At 38.7% G+C, this 6,000-nt stretch overlaps 1 protein-coding gene across 1 annotated transcript in view; it reads right to left on the bottom strand.

The window, feature by feature from the left end:
* Kcnh7 (potassium voltage-gated channel subfamily H member 7) overlaps positions 1 to 6,000 on the bottom strand; it is a 489,239-nt gene that overhangs the window by 380,369 nt on the left and 102,870 nt on the right. The window lies entirely within an intron of this gene.

Raw genomic sequence — 6,000 nt, 5'->3', positions numbered from 1 at the left:
GAAGAAGAAGAAGAAAAAGAAAAGAAGAAGAAGAGGAAGAAGAAGAAAAAGAAAAGAAGAAGAAGAAAAGAAGAGGAAGAAGAAGAAGAAAAAAAAGAAGAAGAAAAGAAGAGGAAGAAGAAGAAAAGAAGAAGAGGAAGAAGAAGAAGAAAAAGAAAAGAAGAAGTAGAAAACTTACTGATTTTATAACAGATTTTCTGTACCTAAATATTGTGCAGTGTGCTTGTATTTTTACTTTTGCTAAGTTAAAGATTATGATGTTACTAATATGTGATTTTAGCAACTGTCAACATTATTATTATTATTATTATTATTATTATTATTTTGGTTCTTTGAAAAACAACAAATCTTTAAGTGAAGTGGTGGCCAATTTAGATATTGATAGACCTTTGAGCAGGAGCTCAGAACTTTGGTCTTTCCACTACTTTGATTCTTAGTCTGGTATTTGGAGATGGAAAAGTCAATAAAATCTGTCTTCATGCCTGAAAGATAGTAAGTCTTATGAAACATAAGGCACAGACTGGAAAGAAATAGCTGTGATACCCAAGCACAGGTACAGCACAACAGAGAGCCTACAACTTGCTTTGTGTTCATTGTTCTTGAAAGTACCACTATGAAAGCTCAGAAAAGGCCAGTTGAGTTGAATGGTCTATGGATAAAATACAAGGAATTCTGAGTGAGTCTGTGGCCTGGTGACTTACTTAAGGAGGGCATATTTTTGTGCTAGAACTGATATTGATTAATTAATTAATAATAATAATAAATAATGTAGATGAGTTCAAAGTCTATTGGCTGATTTTAACAAACAGTGTAAAGTGAAGTACTGTTTTTCTTCCCTGGGGCCGTTAGCACATCGCAAATGAGAAGAGACCTCATATGGAATAAAACTCAGATAGGAACAAGAAAACATGGAACACAGTCAATTCATCTATAAATAAAATAAAAACTCTAATAAAAGTAAGTTCTACTTCTAGCATAAACCTTTGCATAAACTCTAAGCTTTTGGTAACTTAGGTATGATTCTGATTCACATTTCTTTATGAGTACCTATAGGGTATGACTTGCAACAAAACAGAATTTCAAGGTAGAACATTCTGTGCAATGAATGACTCAAGGTGACTTGCCTTTATTCGGTAAAGATACTAGACTATGAACGAGGTTGCCACTTGGAAGTTACCCAGAAGGTAAATGATCCATCTATGGCTAAGGGACATTTAAACAGCTCACTCATCACGGGTGGAGTGATATTTTCCAATAATAGAAACCACAGTAATTTTTGAGGTAACTGAGATCCCAGAAGGAGACGTGGGTGGTGGAGAGTCTCGGTTACTTAGAGACAGCCAGGGAGCCTGAAGAAGCACCTTCAGAGTGTAAACAGTACAAAGGGCATGGGGCTTTCCAAAGGCAAGGAGGACAGGGTAAGGGCCACCCCAGGCCCCAGGAGACTCAGTAGGGAGTCTCCAATCTCCCCACGTTTTTAATTATCTTTATTGCAGGCATGTCATCATAGTGAATGTCAATTAACACTTTTTCCAATGGATTCTTGTTCTGCTTCTGAGTTTTTAATAACTAGAAGTTTACAGTGTGGGTATTGCTTTTTTTTTTTTTTTCCCACAACTCAACTATATTCCTAAGGCCAGACACCAAGAACAAAAAAAAATAGTTTTAAGATTATAAATCCATTGAAGGATACACTCAATTCCCCAATAGGGGAGAATAAGAGGTTTTACAGAAGACCCAAGATTTGTTCAGTTTAAACTGTACTGGAACCATATATCCAACTGAAGCCCATACCTACCTTCCCAAAGATTTAGAGCTTGAAATTAAGGGACCAAAGAGTTGGAACTGTGAGGTTATTTTTTGAGCCCATTTAGGTGTTGCTTGTGTGTATATGATGTCAGGAATGACCACTCTGTAACAACCAACTAGGGGAGATTCATCACTGGAGAGGAGGCAAATTCTCCTCTTAACACTCATTAGTTGCATGCAGTTCTTTGTCTGAGACACGGCACTGTATTAGCACTGTTGTAGTCATCGCTTAGGTCTTGTTTAGACAGTCTTATTGTTGAGGTGCTGTGGATGTTACATCCCTGTTGTTTCTAGAAAACAAAACGAAACAAGCAAAAAACACAATTTCACAGGAAATACCCTGGACTTCTGTCTCTAAAAATCCTTCTGCCCTCTATTTCTATTTTGGGATGTATACCCATAACAAGGATAATAAAAAGAGCCATCAATGTGTGAGGAAATAGGGATGCAGTACAGGAGTTGGAGGGAAGTTATATGGAGGGGACGGAAGGAGGACAGCTAAGGGGTAAGTGATGTAATTAAATAAAAATATTACAAAATTGCTATAGTTATAGTAAAATTATTTTGTATCAAGTAAAAGAGTCTTGACAACTTTTACTAGGTAGAATAGTCTCTAGTCTTTTGGAAATATAACTTTGGGGAAGCTACCTTGACTTTTATTTAGACCCTTGCTTGACAGGTTCTAAATATGTATGTAGGCCTGGTTAGCTCGGCACTCACTATGAAAAGCAAAAATTTGTAGCCTGGCCTTGAACTCACAGATATATGTCCGCCTTTCCCTTTCAAGTTCTAGGATTAAAAGAGTTCACCATGCCCAACCCAGTATGACTTCTCTAGTCAACATCTCTACATTATATGTGAACATGACTGGTAAATGGCCAAAAGATAAGGGACTTATATTTCCTTTAATCGAATCCAAGCAATACAGTATGAAACAGTGAGCGTCAGATATTCTTGAAGTCAGAGACTGTCTTCTGGGTCTGCAATAGTCACCCTTTCTGCTTGGAGTGACATTGGGACTCAGAGCATTAGATAAAGACTTATGAGTTTAAGAGGCACTTTAGTGCTAATGGATTTGGAGAGGCCCCTGGTTTTGCTCACAGATGAGAGCACAGAGAGCAGCCATGTGACTAGCATAAGGTACAGAGAGAGCACTGGAGCAGGAAGGAGGAGGAAAGTTTGGTGGCAAGGGCAGAGCGGAAGCCAGACAATTCCAAGTAGTCTCTGAAAGATTAGGGAAGGTGCAGAGATTCTGCTGTCATTATGTGACAGGTAAAACATATTAAATAAGTTCCTTCGTACAGAAAACATGCAGACAACTTGAAAGACATCATTTGATAAGACCATTAGAACCATTACCATATTTAAGATAAATATTATTGACTGATAGAACTCCTAACACTGAAGACAAAAATATAGTATGTAAACACACTCTGAAACTATTCTTTCTAAGTGTAAAATGTTTTGTTCCTTTCACCCTTTACTGAATTGTCTTGCTACTTGGTGAGGAAGACCAAGCATAAGATGATAATGGCTTGACTTCAGGAAATCACTGAAATAAGACAACGACCTCTACTTCATTCTTTCTACAATGACTTAACATTATTCTATGACATTACTTAAAATGATAACCTTTAGAGTTAAAACACAGGCCAATGATGATAATGACAATGACAATAATTACAACAACTGTGATGTTGTATACAGGTTCATATGGTGCATTTCCTGATGACAACTACATAGAATTGGTTCTAAGACCCTACATAATACTAATTGCAGATGATTCCAGTTCCATCTACATAATGGCTTACCTTTTATATAACCTTTGCATATTTTATAGTATAGTTTAAATAATTTTCAGTTTACTTATAATACCTAATATAAGTTGAATATGTATAACCTGATGATGACAATAAAAATATCTGTACCTATTAGTACATATGTCATTTGTTTCAAATAGTTCCACTCCATGTTGGGGTTAACCAGTAGACAATGAAAACTCAGATAGAAGAAGTTGACTATGTGTGTATACACACATATATACACTTATGAGAAAGCGAGAGAGATAGGGAGAAAGAGAGTTGCTATCGGTCCTCTCTTGGGTAGGATCCCATCCCTCTGTATATAAACCTCATGCTAAATGAGGTCCTAATCATCATCCTTGCTGACTGATAAAAAGCCTGACCTCTAAAGCACTTCAGCACACAGGAGCCCAGCCCTAAACATTAATGTGATCAGTGCCATAATTTGACATTTACAAAGGACAAGGTTCTCACTTATTCTGGATTCTCCAGAACTTGCTGACAGAAGCTTTCAGCCCTGGTCAGGAGGCGTCTGCCCTGGGAAGCTTTGTGCTGAATGTTGCCTAATCTGACCTAGTTCCTCTAAGGGAACAGGAGACCTAAAGGAAACACTGGAACTGAGTGGATGCCAGCAGGCCACATGGACAAATGCTCAAAATAAAACTCAGAACCCTCTTTGTCCTCTTTCTGATATCAGTCTGGCTGTTAGTCAGTTCCTTATCCTTATTGAGATTACCCTGTAAAACCAGGATAACATTTGTTAGCATTAGAAAATGGTTGTAAAAATGAGAAGTTCCCATTCAATCTTGGTTCCAAAAGAAAGAATAATTTTATAAAAATTGTTACTATGAGGGCGAATATCCCAAGTCATCGATCATGTACTAATGATAAGTAAAAGGAATAATAAATATAAGTCAATAATTAGTACATCTAACTTCTATCTAACTTTCTCTTGTGACCCCTTCAGTGAAAATGTGCTCCAGCCTACAATTGCACATATGTTAACACTACAGCAATGAAGCCTTTGTTTCCCCCAGATTTACCTTACAGTTAACTTTTTTAGCACAATTTGTTCTGTATTGTTCCTAGGCACTAACTGCAACTTACATTTCACCTGGGAGCTCATTTCTTGCCCTCCTCCCAATTCTCATGACTCTGTGTACTCCTGGAGTTTAAATCTCTACTGACTCTACAAGGGGCATGATCCTAAGCTGTTGAGATACATTGTATCAGATCAGGTGCTGACATATCCATGAATTTCCTCTCCACAATACCAGTAGGTGTTTCTCAGAACCTGATGCTAACACTGTGCGCGGACCCTGAGCATTGCCAGGGGTCAGTGTGGGGCCTGATTATTTAAGGCGCTTTTCCAAATATGTCTCTACATAAGCTTAGGCTGGCTTTTATAAGTGATCAGAGTCCCAGGACACAGGTTGTTTCTCCTACTGCTTCTACTAAAAGTAGCAGACAATCAATAGGCATCTTGAAAGACATGATAATGCACACTTCATATAAGTGATAAAAACATGAGATCTGGATATTAGGTATTACAACTTATGGGTAAGTGTTAGGGCTGGATAGTGCTTGAGTCTGAGAGTAGCTTATTTACTAAACTTTTGCATGCAGAGAAAATAACTAGATGGCAGGAATTAACTCAAGCAAGAGGAGGCAAGTAGTCTGAGGACCAGTGTCCCAAGAGAGGGCAATAAAAAGAGTGCTAAGCATGTTGTAGCATGTCAGCATCTAGGGTTGTTACAAGTCAGTGATGACTCATTCAAGGTGATAAATCTTCAAAAATCGATTTCCTCTGTATGGAGATCGACTGCCAGTGGGTCTGTAGGTATACCTGTACCAATAGTGCAGAAGGGTCGACAGGAAGTGGGATCCCAATATGAAAGGAGACAAGATCTACACATAAGAGGATTATTGTATGCCCAGCAGCGGTTGGTGAAGACACTGCAGAGAAACTGAGCACATTGCAGGTAAAATGTCACTGAGAGCCGATGGCTCCTTCCAACACAGAAGCCGCTCATTAGAGCATATGACACCTGGACTCTTGCTCGTTCCTGTTGAAGAGAAGGAGAGGCCAGTCTGCTTCCTAGGTTGGAGGGAACTAGTTTTGAGTTTGCAGCTAAGATTCATGAGGACATCTAAGCTAAACAGAAGGACTCAGGCTACAATAAATAGTATGCGAGTCACTCCTTTCTCAAGAACTTTGGTGATGTCTCAGGGGGAATTGAAATTAAGCTCTGTACCACATCCCAAGCCAACCCCAAGGCCTGCTACAGTCCTCTCGGGTCTCCTACTTTGTTAACAGCCGCAAGACACTTCAGGACACGACATCGTGGAAGCCCTCAAGCTAGCTGGAATTTTGTTCTTAGTTGCTCTG

Source organism: Psammomys obesus, unplaced genomic scaffold, assembly GCF_907164565.1.
Source record: "Psammomys obesus unplaced genomic scaffold, mPsaObe1.curated_primary_1811, whole genome shotgun sequence".
Lineage (NCBI taxonomy): Eukaryota > Metazoa > Chordata > Mammalia > Rodentia > Muridae > Psammomys > Psammomys obesus.
Note: the sequence above shows the minus strand (reverse complement) of the source record. Positions and strands in the feature narration are given on the sequence as shown.